A 27,534-nucleotide genomic window follows, 5' to 3' on the forward strand; every position below is an offset into this window, starting at 1 on the left:
ATTCACATCCAAGTTTCTTCAGCAAATCCATTGTCGGGACCTTCCACTCACCGCTCCCCCTCATAGAAGAGTTAATGTGGTCAATAAGAATGGGAGCTTGAATTCCTGTTTTTCCAAGGATAGAAGACTCTAACTGCTCCCCATTCATTCCTTTAATTAACATCTTTTAAAAAATAATTTTCCAAGACACTTATTCAATCACTGTATAGCTTTCCTATGGAGTATCTGCATTGGACATCTGCCCTTAATTTAAATAATGAGTTGTGACAAATGGCCTCCTGTCCACCATGCCAAGAATGAATAACACCATTCCTGAACTCACTGTATGTGAACAAATCCCCAACTGTATCCAAGCCATATTGGTGGTAAGGGAACAATTCTTCCCCAGTTCCCATAAAATAGGTGATGGTAGAGTAATGTCCACAGCAAGACTAAATCTAGACTACAAGCCTCTTTTGAAAGAGGCTATTTTGAAAGAGGCTTTTGAAAAAGCCTCTTTTGAAAAAGAGCTTCTAGACTACGACCACTACTTTCAAAAAAGCAAGCCGCTTTTTTGAAAGAGCACCCAGGCAGTCTGGATGTTCTCTTTTGAAAAAGCACAGTTTACATTACATAGCGCCTTTTTTTGAAAGAACACTTTCAAAAAAATGCGTTCTTCCACATAAAATGAGGTTTTCTGCAGTTGAGAAAAACTGCCACGTTCTTTCAATTTACGAAAGAATGCAGCAGCAGTCTAGATTCAGGGGAAGTTTTTTTGAAAAAAGGCCACTTTTTTCCAAAAAACCCTGCAGTCTAGACATACCCCTAGGCTACGTCTAGACTGGCATGATTTTCCGCAAATGCTTTTAACGGAAAAGTTTTCCATTAAAAGCATTTGCGGAAAAGAGCATCTAGATTGGCAAGGACGCTTTTCCGCAAAAGCACTTTCAGTGACCATGCTGCCCCTTTTTGCAGCAGTTTTCATGTCCCCACCCAAAAAAACCATTTCCCCGCACACATACTTGAAGATACAGGGCAGTTTTTTCAATGTGGGGCTGAAATAGGACAATATTGAACATTTATGAAAACCCCACCTTTAAACCTTTACTAAAGATTCCATTTAGTAGACCAAATTTGAGAAGAAAAACACTTTGGCTGTGCTTAAAGGACCTATGTAAATGTGACCTACCAAAGTCAGTAAGATTCAGTTTGCAATTCTTTACCCTAAAGTGAAAACATTCAAGAATGAAAGAACTGTTTTGTCATTATTCTACTGATACTTCCTATGCAAGTCTCATTTTCATGCTGGTCATAAATGAAGCTTAGGTCACTTTTCCAAATGAAATCACTTTCTTATGTCTGTTTGCATACATTTGTCCATGTATATTTTTGTAAAGTGGCTGCTGTTAAAACAAATAGTTTGAATAGATCATGATTGAATAGATCTTTGTAAAGTGGCTGCTGTTAAAACAAATAGTTTGAATAGATCATGATCATGCCATTATAAAACATTCTGTTTGCTTTTTAATTTAGATCTCTTGAAAATTGGGGTTAATTAGCTACATATTATTTTACTGTGGTTAGCAGTTAGCAGTTCAAGACCAACAATTATTTTTCACTAAAAAGGCTTCTTAAACTATTTTCAAGCAAAAATTGATTGATTCCCCGTCTCCTTCTTTATTTATTTGATAGAAAAAATTAAATCAAGTAACAGGTCCAACTGTTACACTATATAATGTTACACTCTATAATATCTAGTCTGAATTAAGATCAGGGCTGTTAGGTGACATCGTTCAGTATACCAGGAAATAATTACATTTAGAAGTATATAAGGGTATGTCTAAACTAGCCTCCTAGTTCGAAATAGGGTGGCTAATGTAGGTATTCAAACTTTCAAATGAATTACTCCTCCTGTAATGAGGTGTAACAGTTAATACAAACCAAGGACTTAGTTCAGATTAACTTCTGCTGCCGCGTGTAGCTGTGGGCAGTCAGTTCAAACTAAGGGGATTTAAAAATAGTGCCTGCCCGGGAACATGCAAATGAAGCCCGGGATATTTAAATCCTGGGCTTCATTTGCAAGCTCGAATGCCTACATTAGCTACCCTAGTTCGAACTAGGGGGTTAGTGTAGACATACCATAAGAGTTTGACAAAATCATCTTCAAAACGTATTCAAATTCACTTACACTACACAGCAGCATTATTTCAAAATAACTAACGTTGTTCTGAAATAACAAAGAGTGTTTCGACATAGCAAGCCATTATTTTGAAATAATGGCGAGCTGAAGGACTTCTTACTCTGACTCCTGTAACCCTCATTTCATGAGGAGTAAGGGAAGTTGAAGGAAGAGTGTTCTTCCTTCAACTTCCTGCTGTGTAGATAGTGCCAAAAGCCGAGTTAAGCTATTTCGACTTAAGCTACGCTATTGATATAGCTAAAGTTGCATAGCTTAATTCAACTTTAGCCCTGCTGTGTAGATGTACCCTTAGTTATGAACAGTGTCACATATATTCAGAACTTGTTGTCATGTAGCAAGTCCTTTTGACCACGGCCTCGCGCGTATTGCCCATACTGCCACACAAAAGCCCCTCACAAGAAAAACACAGGCCACTGAGGCGGATACAGAGACAGAGCTTGAATTCCCTCGGGTGCTCAGCACAGTTATCAGTAAACGGAATTGAACTTGGCAAGCACTCAAGCCAGGAAGATAAGAGTAGGGAAAAAAGTTAGGTTAATGAGCACTAAAAACAGGACAAGATAGGAATAAGGGAAATGAGCTGTCATAAAACACCAGTTAACAAGCATCTGGAACAGGAAAAGAAAAAACATAGCTAGCTTTCATGTGTGCCAGTCATGTCTGCATCAGGCACTGACCACAATGCCTTGAGGCAGACGTCATATCAAACAGGAAGGAACCCTAACATGGTACCGGATATCAAATCATAGTATCAACTAAAGCTGAACCCTAATATGGCACCGGATGTCAAAATTATAGTATAAAGCACCCTGAGCCCTAAGCTCGGGGAGGTTCTGTATCAAGATAGAAGGCACGTATCATTCAGCCTGGCTGAGGGGTTGATCACACAAGGCCGCCTTCCACCTACCAAATCATGAAAGGGTATACGAATCCAGAGCATGCTACGTGTTGTTTTGTGTCTGTGCATCATAATTGTTACTGGGCTTGTAAGTATTGCTTAATATATTATTTGTCAGCTTAGCAATAGTTAGTTGTATTGTATTAACCATATTGTATAATGGTACCACACTTAGATCTAAATAAGGACTAGGAGTAGAATTGAGGGGTTGTTAAGTGAATAGGCAAACTAATATTCTTTAATATATGGTTTATTTGCATGCTATGTTGTCTTAAACAAATCAAAGACATAATATAATCAAATTGTAGTCAATAAAGTTTGTAATTGGTTAAGTACATATAGGTCTCGGGCTTTCCTCCTTCGCAGCCCCAGTCCTTTGCCACAAAAAAGCCACCCCTAGACAATCTTTGAACCTCTGGTTCATCACTTGTAACACTCTCAGCAATGGTTAATGATAAACTGAAATGCATAATTTTTAGGGGATAAATCTAGTGACAGAGCTCACTGATATCAAAGGTCACAATTACAAATTCAATACTTCTAACAATATAATTATTATAGTTGTTAATGTAACACCCTAGATGCCTTACTGGTGCTTTCAAAGCAAGTATTACAGAAGAGGCAATCCTTGAATCTGGGAACCTTGTTATCACATAGCAGAGGCAGACAAGCAGAGATCAGTGGAAAGGGTACAATAATTAGAAATGTACATAAAACAATTTTGCAAGCAGCTGGACAGATGAGTGTCTAAAGATATCACAAATTTTCAGTGACTGTGGATAAATGTTTATCTTTTAACATTGACTACTCTAGGTCCAGCCTTACTTAAAATGTTCATTACTGATCAGCACTTAAATGTCACAGAGATAGGTACTTTAGAAAAACCAGCATAGAACAGAACTAAAATAGGAAGGAAAGGAAACAGTAGTAATTTAATTTTTCAGATGATACTAAATTTGAAACACACAAATTACACAAATTACTCAAGACAAGGAAATAGTGGAAATTGACTTGGAGAGATTAATTTAGTCTATACCAAAAGAAATAAAATGAGTTCCAATTTGAAAAAAAATGCAACCTAATATGCCTAGGGGAAACAAATGTGATACTCAATATTAAATGGGAGGGAGAACTCATGAAAGCTGCATGGCTGACACAGTATGAATGATAGTGGACAGTTAATTAGGCATGAGTTTACACAGCAATGTATGGTAACCAAAACAGCCAATGAATTCTAGAGTGGGTTGGTAAATAGGTCTTTTTATACATAGTTCTAATGCAACCATACAAGGAATATTCAATTTGAGGATTTTTCATTACCATAACGATACACAAACTCCTGAGAGGATTTAGGAGGATGGGGGGAGGAGGGGTAAGGTCTGGAAGAATCAATATATAAGAAAAAACTAAAAGAGTTAAACATGTGGGCTACGTCTAGACTGGCCCCTTCTACGGAAGAGGCATGCAAAGCAGGCAAGTCAGAATAGGGAAATCCGCAGGGGATTTAAATATCCCCCGCGGGATTTAAATAAACATGGCCACCGCTTTTTTTCCGGCTTGGGGAAAAGCCGGAAAAGAGCGTCTAGACTGGCGCGATCCTCTGGAATAAAGCCCTTTTCCGGAGGATCTCTTATTCCTACTTTCAAGAGATGTTGCAATGTTGATTCGGGGCCAAGGGGGGGGACTGTGACACCTCAATGGCACCTTTCCTCAAAGGGTCCCCCTGGGAAAGCAGGTCAGCATTGTATATTGCTAACACTGTTGCAAGCATTGCAGGGCATTTTGGGAAGGGTCAAAGGTGTGAGTGTGGAATGAATGAAGGATTCCTTTGCAGGTTGTGAAAGACCAAAAGGGGGGAAGACAAAGAGAGCAGAGAACGAGTTAACTCCATACTCTGACTAGGCCCAAAGATAAGACACTGCCTCCAGACAGCTCAATGCCACAGCACACATCTGTCTCTTGGCTGCCAGCCATCAGAAATCCAGAATCTATCCTCATTTTGGAGTTTTTACTGTCCCAAATATTAGCTGCAACTTGGCCTGTAACAAGACTTTGAACCTTAAAAAGCATTGAGCTACCTGAAGGGTTAAATGCCAGAAGACAAGCAACACCAGTTATCTGTCTGACAAAAAAATGTCTTGTCAGTTTGAAACTTTAAATGAAAGGGAATTATTTAAAACAAAACCAAATTAATATATTTGAAACCTACAAAACAGATTTACAAATTTACAATGCATAGATTTTATTTCCTTTTATGCATTTAACCAATTAGGTTTCAGTAGAATTCCTTATTTTTCCCTATTTAAATTAGATTGATTCTTTACACATTGCTTTGGAAAGAGGCCTCAAAGAGACAAGGAGTTTTAAAGCAGTTTTTCTTCTAACACATTACAATGATTGCTTAATTCCTTATACACCTCACAGAGTTAACTTTTCATCTTGCATACCCTTAATTACTTGCTTTGTTCTTTAAATGAAAACTTCCCTCATTCCCAGTAATTTAACTTTCCAATGCCTGTATTACTGCTTTCCCTTATTCCTTCTATTATGCCCACACAGGGCCCCAAACTCCTTACACACTTTCACATGCTTTTTTTCTCCCCTTCTTATCTGTCTGTATATGATTCCACTTTTCCTGCTAAATGGCTCCTTCCCAGGGGCACAGATTTGTCCATTACTAATTTAGTAAGAAGGGTGGACTTTTCAGTTAGCCTCCACATCTTCTGGTTCCTTTCATTGGGTAAGTTCAAATGTTTATTTCTGCAGTCAGATAAATAAACATTTTTAAACTCCTCAGTACAGATTTTTCATAACAGCCAAACAACCGCAGTATATATAAAACATTTTATTAAGATTAAGGGTTTGTAAACCAATAAATATTTCACCAATTTGCTTAAAAGGTCTGCATAATATACTAAGTATTGTTGGACCATGGGCTGTGCTTAAACTTTTGCAATATTTGTTCCAAAGATATAGTGTACCTTTTCTCCTTTTCATAAAGGGTTTTTCCTGAATTTTTGCACCAATGTGCCCAGTTTGTTTTACTAGCAATTGTAGTCTTATTTGTCATTACTTTTAAGATTTTATAAGACAGAAGAACAGAAACACTAACATTAATTCTTTTGGGCTTGATCTTTCTATGATTGTGGTTGCAATGCAGTGGACCCCATTTAATCTTTTAAATTTGCCAAGGCCACCTTTTTATTTCTGTCCGCACTTTTCAGGCACACTGTAAAAGTGCTTGCAGGCTGTTGTTTACAACAGGGGACAGTTCTTCATTTCTTTTCCAGGTTTTTAACAGTTTTCTTGTTTAATTTCCCATTTTCCTCCTTTACTTGTTCAAGGGGGCAAATCATATGCCTGGACAGCCTGTTACTCTGCCTGCAGAGCAACTATCTAGTGCTTGACAGTCTATGTTGTTTCCTCTATTTTTCTGTTTCTTTTATTTATTTAGGAATCTAGTATTGTGGAATGCTGTTTTAGTCATGTTATATTACTTGTAAATTCTAGCCTCTTTACGTTTATCCCCTTTTAAATTTCCTCTGGATCATTTTCCTACTCAGGGATGTTGTCCCACTCCCCAGAAGCAACTGCAGCCACTTGCTTATTGGCGAACTCTAACTTTTGCCGTGGGTTCTCAATAATTAAATCACAACGGTTAGGATCCAGAGGGAAAGGAGCTAGGTGATGGCCTTTTCCGTTTTGAAGGGGCCAAGCTTGCGAGCTAGCATAAAGATGTCCTCCGGGCCCTGTGGACTCTGAATTCTGGCTGTAACATGCTGAGTCTGGACCCAGGCCCCCTCCTGAAGTGGTTCAGTGGACCTCTTAACGAGGGCCACTATGGGCATGCAACAGGAATCCACACACCTTTGGGATCCTTGCAAAAGGAGAAATCAAAGCCCTCATATGGGTCACCCGAATCATCCTCCACGTGGACCGAACATACGGTCATTTTAACTGCTCAATTTCCTTTTCATGGTGAGTACACTGCCGTTGTGGTGTACGCTGAACACAGATGGTCAAATCTTTGACGAGTCTCTGAAGGACCGGCACTTGCTTAGCTAGTGCTTCCAGGCGGGTGTGTTCCACTTTTTTCACCTAAAAGTCCTGTCTCAGGGCCTGCAACTTGTCCTGGGTATAGGCTTGGGTTGCTGCCTGGTTAGTAATTTGTGCTTTCAGTTGCTCAAATTCCACTAACTGTCGGGTACACACCTCATCCCTTCTCCCCAACTCCTCTTTCTGTATCAACAACATTTGATACAACATGGCCGCTGCAGTCCAAATTAATCCCACAGCTGCCCTTAGGTTTTTACCCTTCAGCTTTTCATACTCGGCATACAGGTCTAAAAAATCCTGCCAAGTCTGCACTCTTTTCTGAAGCTCTGCCATAGAACCCCAGGGATTGTATCCTGCCTTGGTGAGAGGCCTTTCCAGCCAGGAGAGGTCTTCACTCCCCTTTGAAAGAGGCAGCAGCGTCCCGTCCCTCTTTGCTGACTCCTCCATGGCTCGGGCATCAGGTTCACCGGCCTCTCGTGATGCCAGCTGACCGGGCAGCCGGATTACCATGTCCATGCTCCCTAATTCCCGTATGTCCGGTCTGGAACCTGTCATTGATGCCATTGCCCACGACTGCAGGATTCCCGAGTCTGCAGCTGTATCCTTCTGTTTCCTGAACATGATGTCATGATCCCTTAGTACAACTCTTAAGATCTTTTAATCAGTTGAAATTTCACGTAGCTCATGCCTGCATCGGGGCTTCCACAGTTACCCCACTGGGCCAGAGGGAGAGATGCTAAGCCTCCCTCTATATTACTCGGCCTACTACCACCGAGAGTTCATACACCAAATACAAAACCCCTCCCGGGGCAGAGCGAGAAACCCTAAGTTCTTCTTTTGTGCTCAGCGTTACTACAACTGTGGGTGCATGCACCGAGGATATCTCTTGCGTGGAGTGAGGGTCTCTAAGCCCACCTCCTATTGCCCAGCGCTCCTATGACCGGGGGGTCATCCCACCTGCACCCTTCCCTTGTCAACCGGGGTGGAGAAAGGAATGCTAAACCCCTCTCCAGTTCTCAGCCATGCTACGACTGAGGGTGGGGCACACCTGTAATCAGAAAATCCTCAACAGGAAATGCTAACAGTGCTGGACAGAGCAAACATGAAATACCAAGGGCAGAACAGTTGGTGCACTCCACAGAGCTCCCTCCCTCCCGTATTTGCCACCAAAACTGTGACAGATCTTTGTTACCAATCTGCCTGAGGTGTCAGGTGATCAGGCTGAAGCCACAGGATTGTTAAGGGAGGAGATGATGGAACACACCAAGTGTCTAAGTTTTAAAGCTTTATTGATAAAATAATAAAATAACAGTGGAGAGTGATGGGTGCTTCCCATGTCACTCAGAGGAAGGAAGAAAGCGTTAGTGCCCCGAATCCTAGCCCACTTTCATACTCAGACACACACTACCTAAGGCTGGCCAGGCCTGAGTGTAACGGCAGAAGAAGAGAGGGAAGGGTGGACAGGAGTTCGGTCCTGTGTGCACAGGTTGTCCAGGGTCTGCTGTGATCTCCAAATTGCTCCAGATCTCAGGAGGGTTTTAAGTCCTGGGCTCCTTTGGGAGTGTTCCATTCCATGACCTCTGTTCCTGGTGCTCTTTGTGCCAGTCCAAACTGCTTTCTGTGGTCTCCTTGACTTTCCCAAACACACAAGCTAGACTCTGTTGTTCTCTTTGCTTTCCTCTGTCCTGGCCTTAGCTTTTCTTGCTTGTTATGGGCTGGCTCTACAGATTTGTTCTGTTGAATCTGTCTTTGTTATGGCTGGCAGCCGAGAGTCAGATGTGTGCTGTGGCCTTGAGCTGGCTGGAGGCAGCATCTTATCTTTGGGCCTAGTCAGAGTGTGGAGTTAACTAATTCTCTGCTCTCTTTGTCTTCCCCGTCTTTGGCCTCTCACAACCTGCAAAGGAATCCTTCGTTCATTCCACGCTCACACCTTTGACACTTCCCAAAATGCCCTGCAATGCTTTCAACAGCGTTAGCAATATACAATGTTGACTTGCCTCCCCAGGAGGACCCTTTGAGGGAGGGGGCCATTGGGGTGGGACAGACTGTGTGCTGAGTAAAGAAAAACTTCCTTTTGTTTGTTTTAAACTTGCTGCCAGTACTCAGTCGGGACCTTGGACCAAGCAACTTTATGAGGGAGCCCTTGCTAATGAAAAAGCATCCAGTCTCCATATAATCTCATCCAGCCTATTGTTATGGTATTATTGGATTTTGTAGCTATTTGTATTATTACTAGTATGTTAGCCTGTTATGTTAGGCATCTGGCTTTCCGTATGACACTACTGGCTCAGCAAGTAAAACACCAGGTCATCCTGGAACAACTGACACCCTACAAGGGATATATTGGGGTAGAATGCATACCACACCACCCAGGGGTGGAATGTAGTGGTCAATTGCAGAAGAACTTTGTACGTGCTAGTTTAGTGGTGGTGAGGCCTGCATTCTCCCCCCCCCCCCCGCCCCCTTTTCCCTTTTCCCTATATCTGATGAGCCAGAAGCAAGTCTTTGGGAACATATGCCATTGTAGCAAGAATGAATTATAGATAAGGGCGAGAACACATAAACAATTCAGTTTCCCCTAACATAGTGATCACATACACAGGGCCAAATCACAAGTAGATCCAGAACAGAACCAGATCAATAACTAACAGCTAAGCCCTACATCAGCATGTAATGAGTAACCCCTGGAAATTTCCAAACTGCCAAACAAGGCAGGAAAACTGTATTTAAGGCTGCCTCAGATTCTAGCAAATCAAACCTCACCGATGGTCTTTGGGTACTAGCGCCTCAGAAGCTGAGACAACCTCCCACTTTGTCCGCAGCCTACCCAGGGTCCCAGGCTTGCAGGAAGGGACGTAAGAAATGCTGTTTCTTTGTTATGTTGTTCTTCCAGTTATGGGGCACAGCTGTTAGCTGTCAGGAAATAAACCACTTTGTGTTTGACAGATACCTGTGTGGCGTATTTTGTACTTTGGGAACCCAGTGTCAGACCTTAGACTTATTCTCTATCCTTTTTTTAATGAAACAAAAGACAGAAGTATGTAGCACTTTAAAGACTAACAAGATGGTTTATTAAGTGATGAGTTTTCATGGGCCAGACCCACTTCCTCAGATCAATATGTGGAAGAAAATCAGCACAACCATATATACCAAAGTGATACAATCAAAAAAATGAACGCATGTGAAATTAACAAATCAAATTTTAGAACAGAATGGGGGTGAGAGGGGAAGGTTAGTGTCTGTGAGGTAATGACATTAGGGGTGATAACTGGGGAAGCTATCTTTGTAATGCTCATCACCTAATAAACCATCTTGTTAGTCTTTAAAGTGCTACATAGTTCTGTCTTTTGTTTCAGCTAGACCAGACTAACACAGCTGCATCTCTATCACTTTATTTAATGACTTCTAACATTCTATTTGCTTTTTTGACTGCCGCTGCACACTGAGTGGGTGTTTTCAGAGAACTATCCACAATGATTCCAAGATCTCTCTCTTGTGTAGTTGTAGCCAAATTAGTCCCCATCATATTGTGTATATAGTTGGGATTATTTTTTCCAGTGTGCATTACTTTACATTTAGCAACATTAAATTTCATTTGCCATTTTGTTGCCCAATCACTAAATTTGGTGAGATCTTTTTGAAGCTCTTCACAGTCTTCTTTGGTCTTAACTATTTTGAGCAGTTTGGTATCATCTGCAAATTTTGCCAGCTCCTTCTTTACCCCTTTCTCCAGATCATTTATAAATAAGTTTAATAGGATGGGTCCCAAGACAGACCCTTGGGGGGTCCCACTGCTTACCTCTCTCCACCTGGAAAAATTTCCATTTATTTCTAGCCTTTGTTTCCTGTTATTAATCCAAAAAATGACCTTCGCTCTTATTCCATGACAACTTACTTTACTTAAGAGCTTTTGGTGAGGGACCTTGTCAAAGGCTTTCTGAAAATCTAAGTATACTATATCCACTGTATCCCCCTTATCCACCTGTTTGTCGTCACCATCAAAGAACTCTAGCAGATTAGTAATGGCATGATTTCTTTTTACAGAAACCATGTTGACTTTCCCCCAACAAATTATATTCATCCGTGTGTCTGACAATTTTATTCTTCACTTTAGATTCAACTAAGTTGCCCAGTACTGATGTTAGACTTACAGTCTATAATTGCCAGGATGACCTCTAGAGCCCTTTTAAAATATTGTCCTCTTGTTAGCTATCTTCCAATCAATAGGTATGGAAGCTGATTTAAAGGATAGGTTACAAACCACAGTTAATAGTTCCGCAATTTCACATTTGAATTCTTTCAGAACTCTTGGGTGAATGCCATCTGGTCCCAGTGTCTTGCTACTGTTAAGTTTAGCAATTTTTTCCAAAACCTCCTCTAATGACACCTCAATCTGGAACAATTCCTCAGATTTGTCACCCAAAAAGAATGGCTCAGGTTGGGAATCTTCCCAATATCCTCAGCCATGAAGACCGAAGTAAAGAATTCATTTAGCTTCTCCACAATGACTTTATCATCTTTGAGTGCTCCTTTAGCATATCAATCGTCCAAGGGTCCCACTTGTTGTTTAGCTGGCTTCCTGCTTCTGATGTACTTAAAAAACATTTTGCTATTATTTTTTGAGTTTTTGGCTAGCTGTTCTTCAAACTCCTTTTTGGCTTTTCTTATTATATTTTTATACTTATTTGACAAAGTTTATGGTGCTTTTTATTTTCCTCACTAGGATTTGACTTCCTCTTTTTAAAAGATACCTTTTTATCTGTCACTACTTTGCTTACCTGGTTGTTAAGCCACAGTGGTACTTTTTTTGGTTCTCTTACTGTGTTTTCTAATTTGGGGTATACATTTAAGTTCAGCCTCTATTACTGTGTCTTTGAAAAGTTTCCAGGCAGCTTGCAGAGATTTTATTTTTGTCACTGTACCTTTTAATTTCTTGTTAACTAGCTTTCTCATTTTTGTGTAGTCCCCCTTTCTGAAATTAAATGAAACAGTGCTAGGCTGCTAAGGGGTTTTCCCACCACAGGGATGTTAAAATTTTATTATATTATGGTCACTATTTCCAAGTGGTCCAGCTATATTTACCTCTAAAACCAGATTTTGTGCTCTACTTAGGACTAAATCAAGAACTGCCTCTCCCCTTGTGGATTCCAGAACCAGCTGCTCCAAGAGGCAGTCATTTAAGGTGTCAAGAAATTTTATCTCTGCATCCCATACTGAGGTGATGTATACCCAGTCACTATGGGGATAGTTGAAATCCCCCACTATTATTGAGGCTTTTTTAATTTGATAGCCTCTCTAATCTCCCTTAGCATTTCATAGTCACTATCACTGTCCTGATCAGGTGGTCGAGAATGTATCCCAAATGCTATATTTATATTATTGGAACATGGAACTACTATCCATAGAGATTCTATGGAACATTTTGGTTCATTTATAACCATCAATACCAGTGTGAAATCCTGCTCCCATTGAGGCTAATGACAAAACTCCCTTCATTTCAATGGGGCCTGGATTTCAACCTCAGGTCTGTAAAAATTCAAGAATATAAAGTATCAGAGATTTTTTACAAAATATTCTTTATTATAGATATGGCTTTCCTTCTGTCCTGGTTCACTGAATAGGGAATTCTGGTGTATTTTGGTTTACACAAAAGACCAAACACACCCTACACACTATTTAGTAGAGAAATCTCTTTTTCTGTACACTGTATTATGTACAGTAGTATGTAAATTTAAACAATTACTTAAAAAAACTTTTTTCCCATGCCCATTACTTATTTTAGGGGTTTATCAGAACATTTTATGAAATTCCCCAGTACTCTTTAATTTTCCACCACTGCAAAGGGCCCACTAGTGCCTTTTATGTAGCTAGAAGGACGAGTCACAGAGCTCAAAGGGTTGCATTTTGTCCCTTCACTAAAGGGCAGATTATGCTGTTGTACCCAGTGATTAGGTTTGGATCCCGAAATCACTTTTGTCCTCTTATGTCAGCTAAATCCCTGATACTAGACCTCACAGTTGGCTGTGAAATATCCTTTCTTTATGGTGAAATTTAGCCAAAAGCAGATAGCCAACATAAAGCCTACGGACCACTTAGGAATTAGGCATAAGCACTTAGAAAAATTTTCAAACACTGGAGTCAGTGGAGAGACTCCCATTGGCACTGTATCAGACCTTTTATGAGCAACTGCTTGACACTGTGGAGGGCTACTAAAATGTTGAGAATACTGGAATTAGAATAAAGAAGGAGAAAATATGCTAGTGCTCAGAGTAGATGTAATATATTCATGTTTCAACTAAAACATAATGTAAAATGGAGGGAAGAAAGCAGCACAAACTTTTGTGCTCACTCACTTAAAAAAAATCCCTCTCTAATGCACATTTCCTATCAAACCCAGAAAACCCATTAACAACAGAAACGCCGCCTTTAGTGCAATATACGTTATGAAAATAAACTCCACAACTTTAATTTTTAAAACAATTTTTTAATTTTTTTTTATCAGAACAACCATTAGAATTTATATTCCTAAAAGCCAGAGGTACTATGGGATTTGAGAAGAGCTAAGAGGACAGGTCAATGAGCATCACTATTGATCCAATAAGAAGAAAAATGAGTAATTCAGTGGAACGTTTTCACCAACACTGATCCTATAAGAAAGGGAAAAAAGGAAAGAAAGCAGCTCTTGAGGTGAACTTTACACATTTTCCACACACTTTTCCTCCAAGCTAACTAAATTAAAGCAAGAAGACAGATAGCTTTTCAATTACCTCCTACAGTACCTGTCACTCTTCAAGCACACTTCATTCTTGCCTTTCATCAGCTACACATATAGTTCCCTTACACTTTCCTTCTGTATAAAACACATTTATCTTATCTCTCTTAATTGGAAGAGAGAACACACATCACAGTCACATCAGGGGTCAGATCAAAACCAAAGAAGAGTTACTGTATTAGAGAAATCCTTTACATTTTTAGAAGGCATATTTTTTCAAAGAGAAATTATATATGTATAATCATATATGAGAAAGCATCAAGATATAAAATTCTATGGCACATACCTCCTCCCCTCAATGAATTTCACAGGGGAGGAAATTACCTTCCTCCTTTATCTGATTGATACATTGCAGAATGGGAAAAAAATACACCTGAGAGAGAAAGTGGTTCTTGCTCTTTCTCTTTAAACTATCTGCTTTACTTTTACAGTGCCAATAAAATGATGTTAATTATAGTTCACTTTACTGTACTTGACATCTATTACAAAACTTGTGTCATGAATATAGTTTTTCTATTAAAATTAGGCATCCCACAGTAAAAACATCCCCTTGCTATACTTAGAGTCATGTCAAAACTCATCAAAAAATAATGTTCTTCTTGTCAGCCTGTCCAACATACCATAAAATGGAATCTACAAACACCTCCCTGAGCTGTCACCATTTGCTTCCTATTTAGAGGAATTATGTGAGCACTTACCTTGCTTCTTCTTGGAGAACTAGATTTTCAGTTTCTTATATGGAATTGAAAGTGGTGGCATTTCTTCATTAAAAAAAAAAACCATAGCTTGCTCATAAGTAATGAGGCTATTTTCAAGAATGGCCTATTTCCAAATGGGATAAATTTTCATTTCTTCTGTGAACAGTACTTCACCCCTCCTCCCCCCGTTCTTGCATGCATCTAGTAATACAAATAGCAATGTGTATCTAGTGTTAGAAGACCTTTTTCTGGTGTTCTACATATAAAACTTTTAGGTAAGTGGGACAGTTGAATTACACTCAAAAAAGAACTTGAAACCAGTGCAAATGAAGCAGAGGTTTCATGCGCTCTCCGCAAATGTACCCCCGCAAGCAGCTGTTCCACTGCATTCTACACTAGATACAGTTTCCCCGTAGTAATCTTCAAATGTAACTCTATAGAGAATATATCATAACAATCCAATCTGGAATAAACAAAAGATATGCGTAATTCTGGTTCAATGCCACCAGAACTGAAAGATCACAACAGCCAAGAAAACACAGCTTAAATGTACCACATATCTCTTAAATGAACTGATGCACAGGAACACTTCACTAATGACTAAAATGGAAGGATCTGGTTAAAAAATAGGCAAACACTTAATGGAAACGGTTAGTGAGGAAACTATATATCATATATGCAAAGACAAAGGGTTTGTAATGATTATAATCCTCTAAAATATATTTAAAAAGTCAAATTTATTCTCTTTGGTCTTTTTAGAAGTATATTTTAAAAGGAACTTAGCATCCAAAAGTTTGTGTATGGAAACACACGAGTACAGAATTTTGGTCAGGCTTTTTATGTATGTGTTGATGTCTGGCACATCCTATCCATCTTTTTACATTATAATCTCTTAAAACCTGAGACCGACTTTATCTTTTTATCTTGCACAGTGCTGAGTACATTGCCCCAAATTCTGTAACTGACTTTATGCAAGTAATCTCATGTGCCAATGTACTTTCTCAGGGCATGTCTACACAGCAGCATTATTTCAAAATAACAAAGTGAGTGTCTACACAGCAAGCCTGTTATTTCAAAATAATTTTAAAATTATGGGTACCTTATTTTGACATCAGTAATCCTCATTTTATGAAGAATAATGCCTATTCTGAAACAGTTATTTCAAAATAGGGTGTGTGTAGACTGCACAGTTATGGTTATTTTTAAATAAGTGGCTTCCAGGGCTTCCCACAGGTGCTCTGCTGGCTACTCCGTCCACACTCATCAGAACTCTCTAGTCCCCCTTCCCCTGCAGCCCTTAAAGCTGCAGAACAGGCTGAGGAAGGACCATCAGGAGAGTTCCATTACTTTCCCTGGACGGTGGGTGGTGAGGGGCTGCACACTCCTAGCCCGGCCTTCTCAGCCTTGAGATCAGATAGCAGCCTGTGCACATCGCTGCACATGGAGCAGCAGTCCAGAGCAGACAGCCGCATTGAGGCAGTCTCTCAGGAATCTTGAGCTCCTGCACACAGGGGTTCTGTAGAGGCTTGCCTTCCTCTGAACCCCATGGTGAAACACCTTCCCACCACACACCACCACTAGGAAGGATGGGGTCACATATACACACACAGCAGTGCCGCACATGGCACATGGGCATGTCTGCACCCCCGGGGCAGCATGCACTCATTGGCCAGCATGGTGAGACAGAAGACACCAGTCCCTTGCCAGGGGACCCTATCAGGAGGACAGGGGAGGGGGCAGCACCCTTCCTGGCAAGCAGCATCTGCTGCTCACAAACAGTTCCCCCATACCCTCACCTGCCTCCTAAAGCAGGCAGGGGTACAAGACCTTTCCCTCTGGGATGCTACCACTGCCAATCCTGAAGTGTGCATGGCACAAAGGCAAGCTGAGGTGCTGCATGGTCCCTCTCCCGCCTGCAGGCTCCTGGACGGACCAACACATTTCCATGAGTGCTTTGTCCCCAGGACATGGGGGTAACAAGGCTCCCCTCAGGATGTCCATGCCCCTGTAGAAGGGGCCTGCTCTCTAGGCCACTGGCAGCCTTGCTCCAAGCACATCACCTTTGTCTAACCCAAGACCTTATGATGTCAGCTCTGAGAGAAGAGTTAGGCTTCAGGCACCCTGTCTTGTGGGATGACTGCCCATCTCTTTGTCCTTCACAGTTGGACAGTGAGGTGCCTGCTACCCCTCACACACCAACCTCCCAAACCCATGGGACCTGCCGTCACAGACGAACCCAAGAGGACTTGGAATGGGAGCACATTGCTGCCCTGTATGCAATGGTCTTTGAAGGCGGATATGGAACTGCATCATACCACTTGGTAGCAGATCTTGCAACAGGTGCAGACCTTGTGTGCGACTTACACCACTGCCATGGACAGCCTACTGGCCACTCCTGCTCCAGCTTCTGCCCCTCCATCTTCTCCTCCTATACCTTGTGGCTTCTGAGGGCCCTGCACATGAGATGGTGGCACTACCTGAGGCAGGTGCCAGTCCTAGCCCTATCTCTGAGTCTCTCCCCTCCTCCCCCTTCTTTTCCCCTCCTTCCTCCTTCCATGTTCTTTCACTAGTTACAATTACCCCTAATTAAACAAAAAATAGAGTTTTTTGGTTCAAAAACAAAAGTTCTGCTTTATTGTGTCAACAGCCAAAGAGTGAGAAGGGATGGTCGAGGAAGGGAGGGGTGGGGGAGAAAATGCACACTGGGGCAATGCACAGGCCCCTTGTGGGGAGGCCTAGGGGAGAGTGTCACTGAGCTCCTTCTGTGATACTCTTCCTCAGGGCCTTTTGCATGCACACAGACCCCTGATGGGCTTGCCGGATGGCAGACTGCTCAAAGGCCCTTTCGAGCTGCTTGGCCTTCACCCCTCTACCCCCACCCTGGCAGGAACATCTCCCCCTTATTTTCACATATATTGTTCAGGACACAACAGGCAGCCAACTCTTGGGGGACATTTTGCTCATTGAGGTCAAGGCAGGTGAAGAGACAACAGAAACTCCTTTTCAGATGTCCAAAGACACACTCTACTACCATTTGGGTCCCGCTGAGCCTGGCATTGAAATGTTCTTTGCTTTGGTCTAAGTGTCCAGTGTAGAGCTTCACCAGCCAGAGGAGCAAAGGGTATGCTGCATCCTCCACTATGCACGTCAGCTTGTCCATGTCTCCAACCCTCATGGAGTGGATGAAGAAAAAAGTACTTGTGTGCATCTTTTTGTAGAGGCTGGAGTTACAGAAGATATGGGCATTATGTGCCTTCTCTGACCACCTGACTTAGATATTCATGAAGTGGCCACGTTGGTCCATGATGGCCTGCAGGACCATGTAAAAATACCCCTTCTGATTGATGTATTTGGATGCCCAGTGGTCAGGGGCCCAGATAGCGTGTGAGTGCTGTCAATGGTCACCCTACAGTTGGGGAAGCCCTTGGTGGGAAATCTGGTGACAATGGGATCCACATCACCCAGGATGACAAGCCAGTGCAGCAGGATGGTGTTGATGGCCATCACTACCTGTAAAAGGAGACAGAGAATCACAGGGTTTCCACTGCCCTTGGGAGGTCCCCAACCTCAACCCTCCCCTTACCCCCATGTACACACCAGAACTAACCCCCTACTTATCCCATCTCCCACATGGGCTTTGTGAAGGCAGGACTGAAAACCCTTCCAGGAAAGCAGTCTCCACCACTCCCCCAGCCTTCCCTAGGGAACCCCATTCAAGCAGTTCCCCACCCTCCTAGGACAATAGCACAAGAGTACCATACCGGCATGACCACAAAAGTCAATCTCCCTATGCCAAAGTGGCTCCTGATGGAGCAGTCGCTGTCCAGAATGGTGAACTTCCAGATAACAATGGTGACCTGCTTCAGGAGGGGAATGGTGGGTTGCGTGTGTGTGTCTCATCACATGAGAGCAGGAGCAAGCCACTGTAGAGCTCCATGAAAGTGTCTTTCTTCATGCAGAAATTCTGGAGCCACTGCCGGTTGTCCCACCACTCCATGATGATCTGGTCCCACCAGTTGGAGCAGGTGTCCAGTCGCCACCAGCAGTGGTGCATGGTGTGCAGGGAAGGGCAGGAGGGGTCATGGAAGAGAGAGAAGAGGAGGTGGAGAGGGGAGAGAAGGTGCCCCACTATGAGCTGGGGGTCCTGTTCCTGCAGAAACTGCAGCAGGAGGTGTGGCATGGGGGTCAAAGAGCCGTTGACTGCTTGGAATTAGATCCATGCTGGGAATGCTGTGGTGTCCGCAAGGGTAACCACTACAGGCAGTGAGAAGGTTCTGCTGTCCCTCAAAGAGGTTGGCAAAGGAGAGGAGCCTGAGACATGATGTACAGGGTCCCTTTAAGCTCGAGCCTCAGGCAGCAGCTCCAGGAAGAGAGTGCTGTCCTGATGCCCTGCCTGAAGTGCTTCTGGGTGGCCTTAAATGCGATTCAGTGTCCAATGAATGTGGATGCTCTATTTCAAAATAGTTCAGTGCTATATCTATGGGCATTTGCTGCGTAGACGTGCTATTTCAAAATAAACTATTTCTGAGTACTTCTTCCAGAATAGCTTATTCTAAAATAAATGTGCAGTGTAGATGTACCCATAGGAATAAATATGTACCATATTCTGGGCTTAGTAATTGTCGTGAATTAATCAATGTCCAAAGTGCTTCTGAGTGATTCAACATCCAATGAGTGTGGATGCTTTATTTTGAAATATCTCGGTGCTATTTTGATGGGCATTTCCTGTGTAGACACATTATTCTGAAATAAGCTATTTTGAAATATCTTATTCTGAAATAAGTGTGCAGTATAGACTACCCTCATCGATCATTGTAGCCCTGTGGTGATAGAAGGGTCTGCTCATACAAATTCAACTGCAAAATTGGGGTTCTAATATAATATAATATAATATAATATAATATAATATAATATAATATAATATAATATAATATAATATAATATAATATGTAAGGACATGTTTATACATCAATAGTGATGATTATTAAAACATGCAGATTATCATTCTAAATTCCAAGATACTTAAGTTCATAAAAAATATGCTTATTTTGAATTATCTGACATTCTAAACAGTTAAATAATTATACTTGAGTCATTCATCATACAAGTTTGCTTTCTCAAACAGTCAAAGATATACCCTGAATAATAAAAAGCAACACAATGTAACAATTTCTGTATCCTTAGCAAAATTTATAATACACTCTTATTTACACAGAAATAGAAAAGTTCTAAACAATTACAAACATTACATTTCCAATAAGAAAACTGTAACATTTACTTGATATCGTAAGATTGAAATGTATAAAATCTATTATAAAATATGCAAAAGTAAACCTGAAAAATGAAACCAAATAGCTTTGTATTTAACATAGAATTAGAGAATCAGAAGACTCAAAATGACTCAGTGTAAGAAAGCTGTTCCTTAAGTAAGTGTTACAATTTAACAGCATTTTGTAAGGAATAATATTTGACATTCATTTACATAAGACAAAAGACTATCAGCTAATCTGTGCCACACTCTCTCACACTGAGTGGTGCTTTACATTGCAAATGACTCTACTGATTAAACATGTCTAAGGTGGCTATCATCTGGCCTTTAGTTTATCAGTAACATATATTTGACCGGAAGTTTCAGGGGTAGTCGCGTTAGTCTGTATAGGATAAACTTAAAAACAACAAATAGTCTGGTAGCACTTTGTAGACTAACAAAGTCTACAAAGTGCTACCAGAGTATTTGTTGTTTTTTAAGTTTATATATTTGTACATTAAAGTTCATAACAGAGCTTACCACACAAGAGTCACATTTGGGTAACTTAACCTCATCGTAGACCAAAAAACTGTAAGACACATGGAAAATCTTAGGTTTTTTTCCAGATGCACAAAAAAGGATACAAATAGGGAAAAACTCAGATTGTGTTTCATTGCTTGCTTATTAGATATATTTATTGTGGTGCGAATGATGTATTAGCTGATCCATTCACACTGAAAAAAAATAAAAATTGATGCTGAGTTATATAGGATACAGGCAAATGGCCCTGACAAGTCTGTCCTTAAAACCAATTAGCTTCCAAATGAAAATGAAATATGCTCTCTAAGAAAGAGCAAAACGAAAAGGCTGTCTGAACTCTGAATAAATAGTGCATGACTCATTTGAAGCACTTCAAACTTCATTCAATTACTTCCCAGAGCAATATTAGATAACCGTAAGGAAAATATTTTAGCCATTGTTTTGAAATCAAACAAAATTTAAACTATACAGACAAACCGCTGCTACCTACTTTAAAGAGTTTAAGATAGAAGCTCATTAAAAGAAAAAGAAAGCAGAAAAAAAGACATAAAGAGGGGAAGATACAAACACCCTGAAGAATATTCAGATTCCAAATTCAATAAATGCTGGTGAAGATTATTAAGGAAGCAAGGTGGTTCTAGCAGAGGAAGAAAATAAGAACAACCAGGGAATAAATCAATGAATTCCTCAAAATGGTGAATCACAATCTTGGGAGGGGCGGGGGAGCTAAACAAACAAGTAAGCATGCACCAACATGTTAATATTGTAATATTATAAAATCATTATAATAAGGAATTGAATGTCACAGTGTTAACATCAATTGAGTCTCTTAGTGCTGGGATCAAGAAGCTATATTACCTTCAGATTATAATAGTTTTTATGTGAGTCTTTAATCTCAATTTATAGTTAGATCAGTGGTAGATTCAATTCTTTTTGGGGATATTAATAATGTTAAATAACTAGAGATAGTTACAAGTAGAAAGAGCTATCCTTGTTACATTTAAGAATATCATCACCACCTCAAAGACTATGCTTCCCGGACATAAATTTGCCCACAAGATTCACAATAAACTATTCCATATTTCATAGATTTATGCTAAATATGGCCATCTGAAATAATGGCAGCTTGTGATTAAGTTAGTCAAAGGATAAGTGAAAGACATTGATGGGGCCTTTGTCACCTAGTTAATAATAATAACATTCATTTGATTACAGCACTAGAGTTTGAAATATACAGAAAAGATTTGGAATTGATAGCAAGTGGGAGTGGTGACCCAGTAAAATGCTGCTCCTTGAAGCAAAATACAGGACAAGATGGTTGTAGTCTTTAAAGTGCTACATAGTCCTGTATTTTGCTTCAGCTACACCAGACTAACACGGCTACATTTCTATTGCTGCTCCTTGAGTTAGTCAAGGATTCATAGTAATGCTAACTAAAAGATATTAAAAATCTTGATTGTTTTTGGGAGAATGTTGCTATAAAAAGTCTGAGAATTTATATCATACATTAAATATGCCTTTCATGACATTCTTCCAAAGAGAGCCACAGGGTAAAATTTTAAAGACTGACATTCTTGTAAAGTGTCTTTGAAGTTGTACATATCCCTTATTGGGGAGAAATTCTGCATGGACTACGATGAAGGCTTAATGTCACAACTGTTGTATTGGCAGAATTGTATTTTATTGTTTACTAGCCAGATGGACTTTAATGAATCCCTCTAGAGCATCTTAGAAAGCTTCATGAATATGCTTCCAGCTAGATAAAAGGCAAGTTTGAAAGATGCTAATATTTATTATATTCAATTCAATGTTTCTTTTATCTGACAAGGATGTATTTATCTTGTGTAAATGTTTCCCCAGTTCTCTCTAGGCTTGGACAACTTTGAATCTGATGATTGAGGGAAAAAAGAGTTCATTGTCAACTGGAATTCCTCTACCATCCACAGCCCTAAGTTTGATACAGCAAGAAACTTAAACATAATCTTAAGTGTCTGGCTAGATTAGGCTGTAATGAAAATACTGAAGCTGAACATTGTAATCTTTATGATATCTAAGATCTACTTACAATGGATACAATACTTTCCATTTTGTTTAGTTCTATTTGCATTTTGGTATGCTTGTCATGCTTCTAGCATAAAGAGATATGCAGAAAACAGGAAGATATTTTGCATCTGGACATATAAAAAGAAATACAGTGCTTAAAAAGTTTACTAGATCTTCCCTTACCAGAGGCATACACCTACTAACAATTGCATTGCTAAATATGAAAGATCAAGATTTGAGAGGGTGAAACAAATAAAGCCCATAGATAGTGCCTTGGAGAAGTATCCAGTGCTCTTTCCCAGATGCTGAAAAGTAGAGGAGAGTACTGAGTTTCTTAATAGGATGCTCTAAAGTCCGTCAGAGCACCTCTTTGGCAACTCGCTCATGTGTGCCACAGTTCAGGACAATTGCACCTGTACACCCATTTATGGTCCAGCAAAGGCACCCACTGTCAGGCTTCTCATGCATTGCCTTTCTTGGGTGGAGCCCAAGAGGTGAATATAGGAGTGGAGGGAGAGAATCAAAGATGCCTCCACAGTAGCATTTAATTTCAGAAAGGAAGATTACTTAAAAATGAAGAAGTTTGTTTTAAAAAATTAAAAACAAGGTACTAGGGCTGTCAAGCAATTAAAAATATAATTGCAATTAATCACGTGATTAATCACATGTGTCTCCCCTTTGAAACACTGCAGTGGCATTTTAACAGGGCAGCGCTGCATGGAGCCCGGGATCAGTTGGAGTCCCCCGCTGACCCTGGAATCCATACAGTGCTGCCCCTTAGAAGCGCCGTGGTGGTGTTTCCAAGGGGCAGCACATTAGGAGCCTGGGATCAGCTGGGGACTCCAACTGATCCCTCATTCCACTATTGAAAAACTCCTTTGAAGCACCAGAGCAGTGCTTCGAAGGGGCTCTGCAACCCAGAGCAGGGGATCATCTGGGCACTCCAGCTGATCACCGGCTATATTCGCGCTGCCCCTTTGAAGTGCTGTTTTGGCGCTTTAAAGGGGCAGCACATTAAGAGCCGGGGATCAGCTGGGGACTCCGGTGCTTCAAAAGGGCTTTGCAACAGTGGAGCCAGGGATCATTTGGCATTTCAAAGGGGCAATGCAGCATAAATGCCTGTGATTTAAAAAAATAACGCATTAATCCTGTCTTTCATTAATTACAAACGTTAACATAGGTCAATTGACAGCCCTACAAAGTACCAAAGTAAAATCTGCACAAGCTGCATGGACACATTTAAAGGACTATATAATACTAGATAAATTTTAAAAAATGTAAAAAAAATAGTAAGAGGATAAAAATTTGCCACCGTGGCTAAACAACAATGTAAAGGAATCGGTTTGAGGCAAAAAGGCATGTCCTGCACTAGAGCAGGAGGGGTAAAAACCCAATGGGCTGAGGAAGTCCCATTCCTTCAAACAGACTGGGCATGCTCCAAGTGCTGGGGCAGCATAAAAGGCAAGAGAGCAGCTCATTCTGGACTAACTAGCAATGGGGAAGGTCCTCTAGCCAGAGCTCCAGAGCTGCAACAGCCAGTGACCCTGACAGCAGGAACTGAAGGTTCAGGAGACTGCTGACACCTGGCCCCACCAGAGCCCCAGGGAGAAGCCACCATCGGGGAACCAGGAAACCCAGTTGCTATGTGGGACGATGCCCCAGCAGAACTGCTAGGAAGCGATCCAGGGAGGGTGCAAGAGCAGCCTCTCCCTCCCAGTTAAACCCTATTGTGGAAAATAGAAATGAGCATAAACTCCGGCAAATGAAATGTAAAAAATAGAGTTAGGAAAGCTGAAAAAGAAGTTGGAGAACCACAAGCCAAAACCTCTAAAAGTAAAACAAAAATCAGGAAGCAGGAAGCCTACTAAATAACTAGTGGGACGACTAGATAATTGAGATGCTAAAGAAGCACTCCAGGAAAATAAGTCCATTACGGAGAAACTAAATGAATTCTTTGCATCAGTCTTCATGGTGGAAGAAGAGGTGAGGGAGATTCCCAAATATGAGCCATACTTTTTAGGTGCTAAATCAGAGGAACAGTGCCAAGTTGAGATATCATTAGAGGAAGTTTTGGAACAAACTGATCAATTAAACAGGAATAAGTCACAAGAACCAGGGATTCATTCAAAAGTTTTGAAGGAACTCAAATTTGAAATTGCAGAACTGCTAATTGTGACATGTAATCTGTTATTTAGATCAGCTTTTGCACCACATGACTGGAGAATAGCTAATCCAACACCAAATGTTTTTTCTTAAAAAAAAAAAATAATAAAGTCTCCAGAAGGAATCTTAGCAATTTCAGGCTGGTAAACCAAACTTGAACATCAAACAAACGGGTTGAAATGATAGTAAAGGACAGAATTTTTGGAGACATGGATGAAAATAATTTGTCAGGAAAGAGTCAACATGGTATTTGTCAAGAGAAATCATTCTTCACCAGACTCCTTGAAAGAGTCAACAAGCATGTGGACAAGAGTGATGCAGTGGATTTAGTGTACTTAGATTTTCAGAAAGCTTTTCACAAGATCTCTCACCAAATGCTCTTACGCAAAGTAAGCTGCCATGGGATAAGAGGGGAGGTCATCTCCTGGATCAGCAAGACTCTCCCCTCCCAGCCTTTGCTTGAATCACTACTGATAAAACAATCAATGATAAGGCAGGGGAAGGGTGATACAATTCAGACAAGGGTGATACAATTAAGGAAACATCCCTAGCCTCATTTGCATAAAAGACGGGAAAGAAAGATATCTCCATTAGCATATAGAATGGAGAAAAGAGATTCTAAAGCAAGAAGCCCACTGAACTCAGTGTCATAGAAAGCAGGAAAGCATTGCTTAATGGGAAATCTTTGCTCCCGATGCCTACACCCTGATCAGTAATTATCAGACCAATCTTAGTAATAAATCCTTTATTTGTATCCAAAATACTGAAACTGCTTAATTGCATTATAAACTACCTGGAAGGAACACCACGCCAGGAATGATCAATTTATATTGCCTAGCCTAAACAAAACTTTGGAAAACTCTCTGGAAACATCTGTTTACCTATAAACCAACCTAGTGTTCCTCTTGAATCATTTCCCTTCAAAACCTCTATCTACACTCAAGTAAAGTGTTATGATGTTATGATGCTGGATCTAAATTCTGCATCCATTCCATTAGGACTTCATCTTCTCTTCACAGATCATGCTGGGGGCTCTGCTCAGCCTGATGCTAATATTCTGGACCCGCAACTACCACCACCAGCTGAGAACCTCAATCAATTAAAGCTTCATGGGCTGGTGAGATCTCTCTCAGCATAGCCTCCTGACTTTGCCCTATGTAATCATTTAATCAGTTATGTTTTGCTAGCCCTAATGTTTGAATCAGATTTAAGTTAGATTTAATATTGTATCTGTTTATTTTGTTTGGCTCCCTTTATATGATTACTACCTAGATATAACTAACTTTCAAGGTGAAACTGATTGCTTTTCTCTCTTTTTTTTTATCACTGCTGCCCTGCCCGGCACCGCCCTTGGGGATATTGTTTTAGCCTCATACATTCTGCAACAACACTCCTTGTACCTAATCTAAAGACCCCTGTAGCTCCCAAAAATCCTCTGAAGAGTGCTCATCAAATGGATTACTAGAAGAATAGTTGTGGTGTAAAAGTGGGGATAGGGAGGTGCTAAACTTGAGGGTATATTAGGGTGGCATCTTAAAGTGCTGTTTAATTCAGCCCACTCAGTCTAAGGGCACAAGAAGTTCACAGCCTCACATTCCTGTGCAACCCAGACTACTGAATCCAGGCACATATAAGGGGTCAGCTTGTGAGTGTTGATTAACCTGGTCCTCTTATAGGTGCTCTGGTAATGGCTGTGAGTGTATCCATCCAGTTCTAGGGTAGAAAGAATCCAATCCTGGGGAACTTAGATCCTGAAGGATAGCTCCATTGGGAGGGAAAGAATTATCAACTACCCTGCCTCCCCAGACTCAGAAGAATAATTTTAATAAATGAGCATACCCTGAAGTAACAGGTAAATTTGGTAACATGTGAGGTAGCCAAATTTGTGGATGATAAAAAACTATTCAAGAAAAGTCCAAAGCAGACTTTGAAGAGTTAAAAGGGGGTCTCACCATGCTGCGTGACTAGGCAACAAAATGGCAGATGAAATTCACTGTTGATAAATATAAAGTAATACATATTGGAAAACAAAATCCCAACTATAAATAAAAAATGATGGTGTCTAAATTAGCTGTAACCACTCAAGAAAATGAGCTTAGATTCAGTATGGTAGTCCTGTGAAAATGTTCACTCATTGTGCAGCAACAGTCAAACAAGGGTATGTCTACACTGCCACCCTAGTTTGAACTAAGGAGGCTAATGTAGGCATTCGAACTTGCAAATGAAGCCTGAGATTTAAATATCCCAGGCTTCATTTGCATGTTCCCGGGCGCCGCCATTTTTAAATGCCCCGTAGTTTGAACTACCAGCCCGTGGCTACAAGCAGCATGGACTAGGTATCCACACATGTAGCCACAGGCAGGGAGTTCGAACTATGGGGCATTTAAAAATGGCGGCGCCCGGGAACATGCAAATGAAGCCTGGGATGTTTAAATCCTTGGCTTCATTTGCAAGTTCGAATACCTAAATTAGCCACCCTAGTTCGAACTAGGGTGGCAGTGTAGACATACCCCAAGTTAATAGGGATTGGACCTCAATGACCTCCTCAAGTCTCTTCCAACCCTATGATTCTATGATTCTATGAATATTAGGAATCACATCACCTAAAATATATATAGAGATATATATTGGAATTGGAAAAGATACAAAAAAGGGCAACAAAAATTATTAGAGATACGGAACATCTTCCTTATTAGGAGAGATTAATAATACTGAGACTTTTCTGCTTGGGAAGAGGAGGGACATGATAGAAGTCTATAACACTACTGGGGCTATGTCTACACTGGCCCCTTCTTCGGAAGGGGCATGCTAATTTTGAAAGTGGGAATAGGGAAATCCACGGGAGATTTAAATATCCCCCGCGGGATTTAAATAAACATGTCTGCCACTTTTTTTCCGGCTTGGGGAAAAGCCAGAAAAAAGCGTCTAGACTGGCCC

At 40.7% G+C, this 27,534-nt stretch overlaps 1 protein-coding gene across 1 annotated transcript in view; it reads right to left on the reverse strand.

Moving 5' to 3' along the window:
* Positions 1–27,534, reverse strand: part of KHDRBS2 (KH RNA binding domain containing, signal transduction associated 2) — a 594,613-nt gene that overhangs the window by 417,670 nt on the left and 149,409 nt on the right. The window lies entirely within an intron of this gene.

Source organism: Pelodiscus sinensis, chromosome 3, assembly GCF_052426305.1.
Source record: "Pelodiscus sinensis isolate ZL-2025 chromosome 3, ASM5242630v1, whole genome shotgun sequence".
NCBI classification, from domain to species: Eukaryota; Metazoa; Chordata; order Testudines; family Trionychidae; genus Pelodiscus; species Pelodiscus sinensis.